The sequence below is a fragment of the Phoca vitulina genome, unplaced genomic scaffold (genome assembly GCF_004348235.1).
Source record: "Phoca vitulina isolate PV1807 unplaced genomic scaffold, GSC_HSeal_1.0 scaffold25, whole genome shotgun sequence".
NCBI classification, from domain to species: Eukaryota; Metazoa; Chordata; class Mammalia; order Carnivora; family Phocidae; genus Phoca; species Phoca vitulina.
In genome coordinates, this window is record NW_022589728.1 from 22,562,985 (window position 1) to 22,580,136 (window position 17,152).

Below are 17,152 nucleotides of genomic sequence, written 5' to 3' on the forward strand. Positions count from 1 at the left end.
AGATCTCATTCCTTTTGATGGCTGCATAATATTCCATTGTGTGTGTGTATATATATATATATATATATATATATATATATACCATATCTTCTTTATCCATTCATCTGTTGATGGACATCTTGGCTCTTTCCACAGTTTGGCTATTGTGGACATTGCTGCTATAAACATCGGGGTGCACGTACCCTTTCGGATCCCTACTTTTGTATCTTTGGGGTAAATACCCAGGAGTGCAATTGCTGGATCATATGGTAGCTCTATTTTCAACTTTTTGAGGAACCTCCATACTGTTTTCCAGAGTGGCTGCACCAGCTTGCATTTCCACCAACAGTGTAGGAGGGTTCCCCTTCGCATCCCCGCCAACATCTGTCATTTCCTGACTTGTTAATTTTAGCCGTTCTGACTGGTGTAACACCCTCAGTTTGTTTCTCAGAGTCCATAGTCTTTCGTGGTTCATCTCTCCCTCCGATCTCCCCCCTTCATTTTTCCCTTCCTTCTCCTAATGTCCTCCATGCTATTCCTTATGTTCCACAAATAAGTGAAACCATATGATAATTGACTTTCTCTGCTTGACTTATTTCACTTAGCATAATCTCCTCCAGTCCCATCCATGTTGATGTAAAAGTTGGATATTCATCCTTTCTGATGGCTGAGTAATATTCCATTGTATATATGGACCACATCTTCTTTATCCATTCATCTGTTGAAGGGCATCTCGACTCTTTCCACAGTTTGGCTATTGCGGACATTGCTGCTATGAACATTGATTGGGATGCATATGGCCCTTCTTTTCACTACATCTGTGTCTTTGGGGTAAATACCCAGTAGTGCAATTGCTGGGTCATAGGGTAACTCTATTTTTAATTTTTTGAGGCACCTCCACACTGTTTTCCAAAGTGGCTCTACCAACTTGCATTCCCACCAACAGTGTAAGAGGGTTCCCCTTTCTCCACAACCACTTGTTATTTCTTGCCTTGTCAATTTTTGCCATTCTTTTTTTAAATTTTATTTATTATGTTACATTAGTCACCATACAGTACATCATTAGTTCTTGATATAGTGATCCACGCTTCATTGTTTTCATATAAGTGTTCCATGCAGTATGTGTCCTCCTTAATACACATCTTCTTTATCTCAAACTCAACACCCAGTTTTCCATGCAGTATGTGCCCTCCTTAATACACATCTTCTTTATCTCAAACTCACCACCCAAAAAACAAATAAGTCAAAAAATGGGCAGAAGGCATGAACAGACACTTCTCCAAAGAAGACATACAAATGGCTAACAGACACATGAAAAAAGGTTCATCATCATTAGCCATCGGGGAAATTCAAATCAAAACCACACTGAGATACCACCTTAGACCAGTTAGAATGGCAAAAATTGACAAGGCAAGAAATAACAAATGTTGGAGAGGTTGTGGAGAAAGGGGAACCCTCTTACACTGTTGGTGGGAATGCAGGTTGGTACAGCCACTTTGGAAAATGGTGTGGAGGTGCCTCAAAAATTTAAAAATAGAGCTACCCTATGACCCAGCAATTGCACTCCTGGGTATTTACCCCAAAGACACAGATGTAGTGAAAAGAAGGGCCATATGCACCCTAATCAATGTTCATAGCAGCAATGTCTGCAATAACCAAACTGTGGAAAGAGCCAAGATGCCCTTCAACAGATGAATGGATATCTTATGTATTTTTAACTGTGTTTGCATCAAGATTGAAAGTAAGGTGGATGCATTTTAATTGGTTGTAAGGCTCTTAAATATTTTTAAAACCTTCAGTCTTCTAATTTTTTGTTTTTCAGATTGTTTGTGCAAAGAACTATTTTTGTTTTTGATAGTTTGTTTTGCCCCTTTGAGGTTTCTATAGTCTGGATTTAGCTGATTGTATCCCTGTGATATTTTTTCAAATGCATTTCTCTACACCCTGTATCTTCTGGAAAGTGGTAGTTAAATCTTTAGACTTGATCAGATTCAAGTTCAATTGTTTTGCCTTCATTTTCTCATTCCCCAAATCCAGGTTACGTGTAGCAAACTTCACTGATGGTTCAACTACTAGCTATCTATTTCTGTGTGGCAAATTACCACAAATTTAGTGGCTTAAAATAATACACTTATTATCTCACAATATCTGTGGGATAGGAGTACAAGCATGACTTTGTGGGGTGCTCTGCTTAAGCGTCTCACTGACTGCAATCATGGTGTTGGCCAGGGCTGTGTTTTCATTTGAGGGTCTCTTGGGGAAGGATCTGCTTCCAGGCTCACTTAGGTTGTTGGCAGAATGAACTTCCTTGCAGCTGCAGCACTGAGGACTTGGTCTCTTGCTGGCTTTCTGTTGGGGGCCACCCTCAGGATCTAAAGCCTCTCACAGTTCTTTGCCACATCGGTCTCCCAACTCAGGCAGCTTGCAACAGGGCAGCTTGCTTCTTCAAAGAAAGCAAGGGAAAGAGAAAGACTCAGCAAAGCAGGTGCTACAATCTTGGGTTTATAATCATGTACACATCATCAGATAAATCCTATCAACTTTGCTGTGTTCTACTAGAAGCAAGTCACAAGTCACCAATGTGAGGGCATGAGCATCAAGAGACAGGGATCATGTGGGGACCACTCTATAGCCTGTCCACTACAGCCTGAGAATTCTGGAGGGGAATACAGCATAGTGGAGCATGGCAGATAACTTTCAGTTTAATATGTATTAGATGTCCCTTTGCTTTGGTCAGACTTGCCTCTATGAACTTTTCACTGGCCACCTCTCTCTCCTTGGCTCTCCTGTATCCCCTTATAGCTAGATTTTATGCTCTCTACTCTTTGGGCATCATCCCTTCTTTCTGGACTATTTCTAAAAGTTTGCTTTTCTTATACAAAGAATTTAGTTTTCTTTGTTCCAGTATTTCATTTTCCTGGCCACTCCCTAAGGTCAGCTTTTTCCTCAATTAAATGGCTTAGCTAAAAAAAAAATTGTATTTTCCAGTCTTCATTTATATGACCAACACACTATAGTTACTCACTTTACCCTAATATTCTGCTGAATTCCATATACTTTTAGAAGCTGAAACATAAAGAATGTCATGGAGAGGTAACTACTATAAAAGGTCTTTCCTGGGCGCCTGGGTGGCTCAGTTGGTTAAGCAACTGCCTTCGGCTCAGGTCATGATCCTGGAGTCCCGGGATCGAGTCCCGCATCGGGCTCCCTGCTCGGCAGTGGGTCTGCTTCTCCCTCTGACCCTCCTCCCTCTCATGCTCTCTGTCTCTCATTCTCTCTCTCTCAAATAAATAAATAAAATCTTTAAAAAAAAAAAAAAAAAAAAAAAGGTCTTTCCTGTGCTTGATTTAGGGTAGGGCCACATGCTTTTTTGGAGTTTTTTAAGACTATAAAATTTCCCTTATATATGAGTGAGAAATTGACTCATTGAATCAAACCTACATTGTTGAGCATGATGGGTTTCTACACAGACTTCTGTCTTCCCATCTAGTTACTCAAATCAAACAGATGTCTTATAGAATAAGACAAAAGAATAAGAAAATCCTGACTCATTGATAAATTTAAATTTTTGGTTCAAGAGGGCAAAAAAGCTTTTTCTCCAAGATACAATCCAATACAGTGATTCTCAAATGCTAGTGAGCATCAGAATCATTCAGAGGGCTTGTTAAAATACAGATCGCTTGGTGCCACCTTCAGATTTTTTTTAAAGATTTTATTTATTTATTTGAGAGATTGAGTGTGTGTGTGTGAGAGAGAGAGAGAGAGAGAGCATGCACAGGAGCAGGGGCAGAGGGAGAGGGAGTGAGAGAAGCAGACTTCCCTGCTGAGCAGGGAGCCCAATGCGGGGCTCCATCCCAGGACCCTGGGATCATGACCTGAGCCGAGGGCCAACATTTAAGCGACTGAGCCACCCAGGCTCCCCAATCTCCAGATTTTTATTCAGTGAGTCTGTGGGGCCCAAGAAGTTGCATTTCTAACAAATTGCCAGTGGTGATGATGCTGCTGGTTGGGGACCACACTTGGAGAACACAGCTGTATACAACTGCCCAAAATATCTCACAACACAGCAGAATGAGGTGTGATGAAATGGGCAAATATGCCTTCAAATTCTGAAGGCTATGCAGCATTAGCAATAGCCATGCCACCTAGAGTAGAAGACAAAAGTCCAAATAATTACATACTCTGTATCAGTGCTACTGATTTTCCCAGTGTTATCCCAATTTTCTAGGGAGAGCTATATAACTACAAGATCTGGCTGTCTTTTATTATCATTATTAGTTTTGAGGTATAATTGACATACAGTATTATATTAGTTTCAGGTGTACAACACAGTGATTGCTCATTTATATACATTGATGAGTGATCACTACAATAAGTCTAGTTACCATCTGTCACTTTACAAAGTTAATGCAATATTATTGACTATATTCTCCATGCTTTACATTACACTTCTCATGACTTATTTATTTTATAACTGGAAATTCATATTTCTGTCTTTGGAGAGTATCTGAAAGCCTAAAGAATTGAGGTATTGATGAGTAGGACTAAATTTTATTGGGCTCAATATAGCATCACTAGAAAAGTTGAACATGACATTATAATCAATTATTAATCAGTCACTAGACGTAACAATTTTTTAGTTAGAGGGCAATCACTAAGATGTCTTTTGTAATGTTTACAGGTTTCAATACTCAGATTCATCCATTGTTACCATTTAAGAATGCCTTGTTCCTAATTTTGGCAGAAAATGAAATGTAATCTTACCTTTCTTACTTAGTTGGTAGTGGGCATTTTGTTTTGTTTTGATTGTTTGATTTGTTTGTAGTTTTATAAATAAGTTTACTATTTAGGTCATTCATAAAACTATAAGTAGTAAGTAAATCCCTGAGACTTAGAAAATAAATAAATCCTGTATGGAATAAATAACCAATAATCAACTTCAATATAAAGTAATTTCTCTATCAAATATGTCCCAAAAGAATTAATTTAACTAGTACCTCATACTTCTAAAAGAATTCTTTTCAGAGACAACAAGTTTTGTAAAGCATTTTCTTTGGAGACAGGCAAATGCCTATGGTTCTACCAAAACCCAAAGATGAAAACCAAACCAAATCAAAATGTGTCATAGATACATCATTTTAAGTGTAGTGTAACAAAAGAAGTATTTTCTGCTGAGTTATACAGTGAATTTTCTCTCCAATATTTCTGTTTGTTAATGTGAATAGTAAATGAGTTATGTGTAAATTGGGGGAAAAGAGTGGAAAAGAAAAGAGGGAATAGATTTATCTCAATGTGAATTTTATTTCTTTTTATTTTTTAGCCTTATTTATTTATTTATTTATTTATTTTAATTCCAGTATAGTTAACATACAGTGTTATATTAGTGTCAGGTGTATAATACAGTGGTTCAGCAATTCTATATAGTACTCAGTGTTCATCATGAGAAGTGTACTCTTAATCCTCTTCACCTATTTCACATATTTTACCCATCACCCCATCCACCTCCCGTCTGGTAACCATTAGTATGTTCTCTATAGTGAAGAGTCTGGGTTTTGGTTTGTCTCTTTTTTTTCTTCTATGTTTGTTTCTTAGATTCCACATATGAGTGAAATCATACGGTATTTGTCTTTCTCTGACTGGCCTATTTCACTTAGCATTATATTCTCCAGATCCATCCATGTTGTTGCAAATGGCAAGATTTCATTCTTTTTTATGGCTGAGTAATATTCCAGTGTGTGTGTGCATGTGTGTGTGTGTGTGTATACCACATCTTCATTATCCATTCATCTATTGATGGACATTTGGGCTGCTTCACTAATTTGGCTATTATAAATAATGCTTCAGTAAACATAGGGGGGCATAGATCTTTGAATTAGTGTTCTCATATTCTTTGGGTAAATACCCACAGGAGAATACAAGGATGAGGGACAGGCTACACTGTTAGCAAGTTAGGTAGCAAATGTTGGCACTGGACTGGTGCCCATAGATGTCTATGTGTTTATGCTGGGGGCAGGGGAGGGAAATGGTGCCCACCAACTCCTTTGTTCCTAGAAAAGTCTCCCTAAGACCCCTGCCCCTCCAGCATATGTTCTGGCATTAGTAAACAAATCTCCCTCCCATATACCCCAGGCATTTTTCAAACTGCTGCTTCTATTCTCTATCTCTGTGGGGCTATCTCTTTAAGGGCAGGGACTCAGTTTCCTCTTGTCCCCCTGGCTCTCCCAGGAGTATGTTGATTTTTTAAGTTCCAGGTGTTAAGCCCTACTTACTGTAAGAACTAATGAAATTCAACCCTTCTGGTTTTTAAAGCCAAATATTGTGGGAATTTATCTTGGTGTGAGAGTCTATTTCTCTCCCCTCTCTGCACCTGCGGCATCCCTCCCTCTTGCAGACAGTCCCATGGGTCCATTTAGCTTCTGACGGCATCTGACTGCATCTCCACCCTTTCTACCCTCTTTGGTCCAGCCTCATTTCTACATTTAGCTGTGGAGAGTCTTTTTTACCAGTCTTCGGGTCATTTTTTAGATTCTTTACACTCATGTGGCTGTTACCTCGTTGTATCTGTGGGATGAGGTGAGCTTAGGGTCTTCCAACTCCATCATCTTCCCCAGAAGTCCCAATGTGAATTTTATATCAAGACATCTGGGCCATCTTTAGATGCAGTCATGATCTTCCCTGTAGGTGAGTTCATAGGTAATGCTGAGAAAACCACCTAAAAACATTTGGTCCTGGCTCCTTTCTGTGCTGACATTTGCTGTTATCTGGTCTATCCTCCAAAGGTAGATATTTTTTTACTCTCCCTGTACATGTGATTTTAATATCTGATAAGTTGAATCATATGAAGTTGCCATATTTGGCAATTTTTGAACTACAAAAATGATTTCATATATCACAACTTAATAATTTATCAGGAAGAATGTTGCACAGTATAACATGTATATTTCTAAGCTCATTTCATTTCTTTGGATTTCAATTCTTGCAGGAGAGTAGTTTGTAAATTGTGATCGTATTTTTTAATAAATAAACTTGCTCATGTTTTTTAGCATCCTGGTGACTGACCAGGCAGACCACCATTGGAAGGAGGAGAGATTACCCAAATGCCTTTGCTTCTTCACTTATAAAAAGATTGCTTAAAGTAATTATTGAATATACAAATCCAGAAGGAACTTGAAATATTGTAAATTTCATACATAGATGGAAAACTAAAATCCTACAAAAAGTTCATATTGTACCTTATAATAATCTTCAATAGTACAGATCAGATTCAATCTTAATATCTGGGCTCAGTTAACACATAAGAGAATCCTCAGCAGTAAATTTGGGAAAGAGAAGTGTATTCCTTCCTTCCTCCCTTCCTTCCTCCCTTCCTTCCTTCCTCCATCCATCCATCCATCCATCCATCCATCTATCCACTCATCCAGTTAGCATTTGTTGAGTGCCTCTCTTATGCTTGGCACCATTCTATCAACTGAGTTTGCACTCATGTAAAAGAAAGACATGTTTCCTTCTCTCACTGAATTCACCTTCTATTCTAATCATATTGCCACTAGGGAGAGTGAGAATGGTTTAAATACCATACTAAATACAAATGTCTGCATAGTGACCTATTGGACGTCTATCCCAAATTTGCTATGGTGTTTCTTATATATCTGACTTTAATTGGAAGAATAGTTGTAAGAAGCATATTGAAGTTGATAATGATATACTTTCATAAAATCTGGATTCTGTAATTTGACATATGTAAAATAATTTTTAGAGTTAAAATTTCTTAATATTAATGTTATCTGCAATATGACTCTATATGTATATACTGCCTCATATATATTAAAAGAACTCTAATTATTCCCAGTTCCTATGGTTAAAGGAAATTGATTCTCTGGATCAGTAGTTCTAAACCAGGGGTGATTTTGCCCTACTCCCTGTCCCCCAACGTTCCCCTGAAATCTGCTACTTAGGGACATTTGGCAATGTTTGGAGATGTATTTGGTTGTCACTAGTGGCATCTGGTGGATAGAGGCCAGGGACGCTACCAAACACCCTACAATGTACAGCGTAGCACATCCCTCCCCCACCCCCAAAAAATTTCCTGCCCAAATTGTCAATAGTGCTGAGGTAGAGAAATCCTGCTCTCACTAATGAAAGAGATTATTCCCTTCTTCACATTTTCTTTTTCCTTTGTCTCCACATCTCACTTTTATAAGTTTAACTCCGTTGGTTTTTCTGACCACTCATTTATTTACATTTCTCCAAAATCCACTGTTAAGACAGTATGGGGGGTACAAAGACATAAAATAGGATATCTGGTCTCTAATTCCTATCTGATTTTAAGAACTTACCTTACATCTACCTGGAGGATTATTTGGCTTTCTGAAAAGGATGAGTGACCAATCAAAACATTCCTTTGGATGATGATTCCTAGAGATCTTTTGTGCATTCTGCTCATCTTTCCAGTTTCCTCTGTCTCCAGTTGAATGTCATTTTGCATGGTAGAAGTCTGGTTTTGAATTCTCTGGAAGATAAAAATGCAGTTCTATTGTTCAAATTGCATTAAAGGCAGAACCATGTGGGGGTGAGAAGGACAGGAAAATACGACCCTTTGTAATCATAATGCGGGGGAAATATTTGGCTTCATAATAGGTTACAAAATAGATTTCTTAATCTAAAATGATAAAATCTCTTGAATAAGGGCAAGCTGATACTTCAAATCATGTACAAATAAGGCAATATTTAATCACATTGTAATCCTGGGATACATCAAACAACTAACCCTTTCTTGTCTGCTGTTAGTCAAATTTACACTCTGACAATACAAAGATCCTCCTCTTTTGCACCCGAGATGGCAATGAGTCGAATCAAGAAGAGAAAATAACATCAGAATTGTGTAATAAATCCTTATCTGAACAAATATAGGTGTTCTTTGACTGCATTTGGCTGAGAAAATATAGAGACACAGAAAAGCTAAGTATGAACAAAGAAAAGTTAATGTTTTTCATCATCAGTCACTACTGCACATACACTGTGTGTGTGTATACACATACATATATATTCTGTATTATCCAGAAATACCCGTATAATAGAGATACCCTGCCTGAATTTCTGTAAAGAGCTGATTATGTGGTTCACGATGGTGCAGTGTGGTATTTGCTCTTATCCTCAATTTTCCTGATGATTCACCTAGAATATGGCTATCTAACTAGAAACAGCTAAAATTAACAGAACAATTTAGAAAACCCACTGAGCTAAAGTTGCATAGTGCAGACTAAAAGAAAGGAGGAAGATGGGTGACTCAGGGGATTCTTAATGGAATTTTAAACCTTTCGTTTTCAGACTCCCTCAATTTATGGATGAGGCAGTGTTCTCTTGGATACTTCCAAAGTGCTTTTTTGGACAACTCATTACTGCAAATTAGGGGAGGCAGATAGCAGGTGTGGTGTTTCAGGAGATAGTCAGGAACAGAGGCCAGATTTTCCACTCTGGATTGCTGGTATTTAGAAACTTGGTTTATAGGGAGCCCCATCAGTGGCTCAAGGGCTGGTACATTTGATCTCCCTGGGAGGCCCCCTCCAGTGCTGATAATCTCCTCCCCTAAATCAACCCCACTGTCTGAAAGAGGTTCTAAAAATCCTTTGGTCTAAGGACATAATGATGCAGTGATTCCTCCTAGAGCAGCTTGCATCCCCAGGAGGAAGTTGGGGGCTAGAATGCCCCCCACAGTCACACATGATAATCTCCCAAGCTGGGAGCCAACCCAAGGCAGGGGTCATTTTCTGTGAGCTCCCCACCTCCAAAGACATGGCAGTTTCAGATCACAATATTGGAGTAGTCACAAGATCTGGACTAGTTCAAACATTTAGGAATCTGAGACAGGGGTATTGGGTACTTTTCCTAAAGTATATAATCATAATTTTTGCAAAGCTTTCACAAGAGCCCAGTCACCCTACTGTTCCCTAGTATCTCAGAGAAAGTGGATGGTGGCTGGTCATTTAATGAAAGATGTTCACTATTTTAATTTTGTTATTTTGGGGACAGATTCTCCCTTTAATTCATGACCATAAACCTGACATGTGCCTGGCAGCCAAAATGTGATCAAGAAAGAAGAGGTTCTGGAGAAGTCTATGAGAAGCTATTGACCCTGTGTAGGGTCCATAACCAATACCTGGTGGTGAGTCTGGGGTCTGTATTGGACAGCAGGGCCAACAGTCAGGAAGACAAGCTAGATATGTTGTAGAGGGGAGCAAAAGCAAGCTACACTGATCTATCACCACGTCTCAGAGCAACAACTTTCTGAAGGGAGTAACCACTGTCTACCTGTTTTGGTGAACTCTAACCTGGAACCAAGCAGGGAAGATAATTCTAGGAGAGGAAGTCAGAGGGCTTAACTGAGTTAACAATAGCGTGGTTCAGCAAGAAATGATAATCAAGATGAGTGACCAATGCAAAGCACATTCATCAAATAAATATAATAACCGTCACATGTGCTTCGCACTTACCGATTTATAATGTCATTTTGTTAAACTTCCCAACCTTGTGAGATAGGCATTATCATCTGCATTTAATTGATAAAGAAAATGAAATTCAGAAGAGTTAAATGACTTGCTCAAATTCTTACAAAATTAGTAAATGGGGGACCCAGAACTTAAGTACAGACTTTCTTATATTCCATTGGAGATGCTTCCTAGCTTTACTATTTTACATGGAGAAATAGCTCATGTAACATCAAATATGGCAACTGCATACTGAAGGAATTTTATTTCATATTGGTAGTTTGAGAACCTTTATATCAGATTTTAACTAGATATCTATATATCCATTTATCCATCTATGTATCTTTCTATCATTCACACATATATACATTTGTTGAATATTTGTGCCAGGCATGATGTTAAGTGCTATGCAAATATTATCTCATTTGTATCCCACCCAAACACTATAATCAAGATATTCCATTTTATAAATGGGAAAACTGAGGCACAGAGAGGTTAAATAACTTGCCCCAGGCTGACATCAGAATGAGCCACAGTGTAAACCTAGAAAGTCCCTCTGCACAGACAGTGTTCCCAACCATCCCAACATACATTTTCCTTCCTCAGTAAATGAGAGGAGGTTTGATAATCTTAACCAGATAGTATGTAGAGAGAAATAATTTCTGAACTGCTTTGCTTTATACCTGAAAAAAGATGGGTGTTTCTTAAAGTGCCTTTGACTGGTGTTGTGCTATGGGGCTAGTTGCTGACCAGTCCCACTGTCCTGGGTGGAGCTGACACACCATCTCTCATGCAGGGAGGTCAGAGACACCACCCTGCCAGAGCTCCTCTTTTCTTTCGGAACCTGCATCTGATATAAGCGTTCAGTCTTCTAACACCTGCCTCAGTGACTCCCCACACTGGTCACTGTCAACCCAGTTCCTGGAGGCTGAGCACAGCATACCAACATTCTATGTTAAAAGATACATTATTTTAAAATATGGTTAAAATATCTTCATTGGTTAAAACATCTTCTACTCTTTGCCATCCTCATACCTGTTAACATTTTAATCTGAGCAGTTTGGAATGGGTGAGTGCAAGGAGACCAGGGTAAAATATCAAATTCAGATTGTAGATATGTACATGTGAAGAAATGAGCATCTAGAAGAGTAATCCATGTGTTCATAAACTCACTTTTAACTATACTCAGGAAATCTCTTTGCACTCAGAACCTGACCAAAATTTTATAGTTCAAGATCTAAGCTTCTCTGGCCCTGGAAGAGGTAGGCAATACTTTTTACTGCTTCTTTGCTGGCCTGTTAATTACCACTGGAGAAAATAGAGAATGGAGGAAAACAATATTCTTATTTTTAAGAGATCAAAATAGTACATGTAACAATGTCTCTGGGGATTCTTCTATCAATTTATGATATAGGCATTCTGCATTTATCTAGATTTATCAATAATAAGAAGAGCTAGATAAGTTTCTTTCACCTAAAGTAATGAAACTATAAGTAGGTTGGATAAGACTAACCTAATCATTAGTCTAAAACAAGTGCAAACCCGTTCCCTGAAGTAGTTACCAGAAATAGTTTCTTTCTGAATGCTGTCTGGCTTTTATTGGGCTACTCCACTACATTTTCATTAGACTCATCTTGATTTCTTTTAACCATTGGTCATTTATCCACTGATTCATTTAACAAACATTTTATTGGACATCACCTATGTTCTAGAAACTGTGTTTAGCATCAGGGACACAGAGATGAATTCAAACCAGTTCCAACTCTGAGGGACTTATAGCCTTATGAAAAAACAACTACCCTAACGGTAATTATACTATAATGTGATAACCACAGTGATAGAGATAGTTATATAAGAACCTGTGCCTTATAGCACTATTTTAAATCAGATAATTTCTGCTGCATATGAAAGCAAATTAGAAATAGAAACTGTCAGACTACTGTGTGCAAAACTGTTTCTCAAGCTATACAATGTATAGAGCCATGCTATATTAATCTCAGTAACAGAAAAGAAAAAGAACCCATAATATTACAACTCTAAAAAAGCATCAGATCATTAGATATAGGGTATGGAACTACTTCATTATCCTAGCCATAGTGTTAAAAATAGCACTTGACACAATGTACTTTGTTATTTTTTAATTCTTAATTACCAAGTTTTAATCAACTTTGCACCTCTGGTTCTTCTGAATCATGATAGATTTTTCTGTCTTCCTCTTCCTGACCAGCTATTTTTAAATTTGTATTTATAATTATTTGTTCAGAATATAGGTTTGTTTCTACCTGCCTGATTTTGAAGTGCTTAAATATTATTTTCATGAAGGCCTTGCATTGTTACTGATTGGCAGACAAGTAGAATCGTCAAACTGCTGAGTAACAGGCCAATCTCGATTCTACTTCCTTTTAGTGACAGCACATCAGTGTTATTCAGCCAGAGGGGGGACACCAAGGTACTGCTTAAACCTAGACTGATTAGTGCCTCTTCTACTCTCTGGGGGGGAGTATGAGTTATATATACTTTCCTGGTTAAGGTGAGTAAGTTCCTGTACTTCTCCATTTTATATATGGAGAACTACTGGAGCAGGTGCGAAGGAGAGGAAAATATCAGATCTTGGCAGGTTCTTGGCAAGGATGGGAACCTATGTGGAATTGGGGGGAGGGGGAGATTTTCTTGATCTACTCATATGTGTTCACATGTGCATAGTCAGTGTACCGATCTGCTTTTCTGGGCATAATCAAGTAGAGACTTGAAATCGGCGGTGCTCCCCAGAGGAGAGGAGGTGAGACGGATGTGGAAAGAGAGTGGAGGAGGGAGACAGACAAGTGGGCAGGCAAGGGCCCTGGAGTGAAAGACAGCCACAGGAAATGATCAGCACTGGGTTCCATAAAGCATTTTAAAGAAGAAAGTTACCATTGACACCCACATTGTAGTTTTTGGCCATACTGTAGGGTAACTGCCTCAGATATCTACAAGCCTTCAATAAAACTACACTATATAAAGCAACGTTGTATTTGAGGTTGTTTAGGAACACATAAGTAAAAGGATCTATGATGCACATTAAGGTCATCTTGAGGCTCAAAAGAGACTAGCCATAGGAACGAAGCATAGGACCCAGGTTTCAATGGAAAAAGAACATGAGGGGGGAGCTAAGATGGCTGTGTAGTAGGAGGACCCTAGCCTTGCCTCGCCTCTTGAACACAGCTAGATAACTATGAAATCATTCTGAATACCCAACAAGTTGACATGGGGACTGATAGAACAAACTACACAACTAGAAGGAGAGAAAAGTCCATTTCAAGGAAGGTGGAAAAGCAGAGACATGGTTTGGAGGAGGAACAGATTGCTAATATCATCCTCATTGGGGAAAAACTGAGAGCTTTTCCTCTGTAGTCAGGAACAAGAAAGGGATGTCCACTTTCACCACCATTATTTAACATAGTACTGGAAGTCCTAGCCTCAGCAATGGGACAACACAAAGAAATAAAAAGCATCCAAATCAGCAAGTAAGAAGTCAAACTTTCACTATTTGCAGATGACATGATACTCTATGTAGAAAACCCAAAAGACTTCACCAAAAAAATTGCTAGAACTGATACACGAATCGGGATTCAAAATCAATGTACAGAAATCTGTTGCATCTCTATACACCAATAATGAAGCAGCAGAAAGAGAAGTCAAGGAATCAATCCCATTTAAAATTGCACCAAAAACCACAGGATGCCTAGGAATAAACCTAACCAAAGAGGTGAAAGATCTATATTCTGAAAACTATAAAACATTGATGAAAGAAATTGAAGATGACACAAAGAAATGGAAAAATATCCATGCTCGTGGATTGGAAAAACAAATATTGTTAAAATGTCTATCCTACCCAAAACAATCTACATATATAATGTAATCCCTATCAAAATACCATCAGCATTTTTCACAGAGCCAGAACAAACAATCCTAAAATATGTGTAGAACCACAAAAGACCCCAAATAGCCAAAGCAAAGAAAAAGAAAAGCAAAGCTGGAGGCATCACAGTTCTGGACTTCAAGTTATATTACAAAGCTGTAGTGATCAAGATGGTGTGGTACTTGCACAAAAACAGACACATAGATCAATGGAACAGAATAGAAAACCCAGATATGGACCCACAACTATATGGTCAACTAATTTTCGACAAAGCAGGAAAGAATATCCAATGGAAAAAAGACAGTCTCTTCAACAAATGGTGTTGGGAAAACTGGATAGCTACATGAAAAAGAGTGAAACTGGACCACTTTCTTACACCATACACAAAAATAAATTCAAAATGGATGAAAGATCTAAATGAGAGACAGGAAACCATCAAAATACTGAAGAACACAAACAGAAATCTCTATGACATTGGCCATAGCAATTTCTTACTAGATATGTCTCCTGAGGCAAGGAAAACAAAAGCAAAAATAAACTATTGGGACCTCATCAAGATAAAAAGCTTTTGCACAGTAAAGGAAACAATCAACAAAACTAAAAGGCAACCTACAGAATGGGAAGAGATATTTGCAAATGATACATCTTATAAAGGATTAGTATCCAAAATATATCAAGAACTTATAAAACTCAACACGCAAAAAACAAATAATTTAGTTAAAAAATGGGCAGAAGACATGAATGGACATTTTTCCAAAGAAGGCATTCAGATGGCCAACAGACACATGAAAAGATGCTCAATGTCACTCATCATCAGGGAAATACAAATCAAAACTACAGTGAGATACCACCTCACACCAGTCAGAATGGCTAAAATCAACAACACAAGAAACAACAGGTGTTGGTGAGGATTCAGAGAAAGGGGAACCCTCTTACACTGTTGGTGGGAATGCAAACTAGTGCGGTCACTCTGGAAAATAGTATGGAGGCTCCTCAAAAAGTTAAAAATAGAACTACCCAGCAATTGCACTACTAGGTATTTACCCAAAGGATACAAAAATACTGATTCGAAGGGATACATGCACCCTGGTGTTTATAACAGCATTATCAACAAGAGCCAAATTATAGAAAGAGTCCCAATGTCCATCGACTGATGAACAGATAAAGAAGATGTGGTATATATATACAATGGAATATTACTCAGCCATGAAAAGAATGAAATCTTGCGTTTGCAGCAATGTGGATGGATCAAATGGTGTTTCAGATCAAATGGTGGTTCTACCTATAAACCACACTTGTAGTAAGAGATACTTACTGTTGTATTGCTTGTTTATTAAATCAGACAGCTCAGCTGGTTTGAGTCTCTGCTAATTAAACCATTCAGGAGTTTACCTTTCACTCCAGGCATTTCCCCTTGTGCAGAGGAGAATTCTGTGCCAAAGTCCGGGCCACTCCAGAGTGACTGATACAGAGCAAAGCAAAGTCCTACTGTGTTCCAAGCCCTGGCAAATGCTGCTCCTTCTATCTGAACTCCATCCCTGCCTCCCTACCACAGACAAAGTGTACTATCACCCACCTGGTAAGACTCAGCAGAGAAGTTACATCTCCATAAATCTTGGTATGCTCCTCACTCTGGAAAGAGTGTCCTTTCCCTCACTCTCCCTATATCCCAGTGCTCTATTTGGACTTCTTCAGTCACTGCTCATAGAACCCTGTAGAGAAAATCAGCCATGGTAAATGAATAATGCTGGGGTAACTAGTAAGGACTTTTAAAGGGAAAAAATCCTTTTAACATTCAATTAATTAACATTCTGTAATACTTGATTACATTGCACTATCATGCTAGTATCATATGTCAGGCTCCATGTATTATGCAGTGAATCATTCCAGGTCCAGGGACCCCATCTTATCTTATCCTTGAACCCCAGGTTCTTCCATAATAGGTGCTTATTTATAAATGTGTGTTACAAAAATAAATAGATAGGTGGATGGACAGATGATTGGATGAAAGGATAGATAAATCTCTTGCCCCAACACCTGCAGTTTCCCTAGAAAAGGCAAGGCTTCTTGTTGTTGCTGTATTTTGCTTTAAAAAAAAAAAAAAATCAGTAGATGGAGACGAAAATATCTGTGAACTGAGGTACAACTAAAAAGGAACTGCTTAGGACCAGCCTTGTCCACAATCATAAAATACATCTTATATAAACCTCTCATAAAGGAGAATAAGAAAGAGATTGTGGATGGATTAGTGACAACCTATCATCACAAGTAAGAAAGTAAAACCAAAAGTCTAGAGGTTAAGTTAGATCAGTTTTTTGGTGGAAAGAGTACCTCCATTTAGAAGATGTATTTGTGTGGGAAGTATATATGTTCCTATATAAAAATTTTTATGTAAAATTTTATATATATATAATTATATATATTAGAATTAGAACTGAGAACAGGACACGCCCTATGATATATGGGGATCCAGTGCAAAACGAAAATGCAGAGCCCTATATTCAAACATTATTCAGAATTTTAAGACAGTGACAGTAGAGCATTAAACCAATCTCAGAGTCCTTCTAAGTGTAGGTCCCATGTGACTGTACATTTGACATACCAGGAATTCAGCCCTACAATTATTCCTTTTTCTGCAGTCTTTAGATATTTTTGTTTGCTTATAATTATATATGATTGTCTGTCATGCCATCTTCAGCTGGAGGCTATAGAATGTCAAGGATTATATTGCATGGATATATTCCACTTTGTGGCTATTTTACATATTATTTATATCCTCCAATACTGTCTT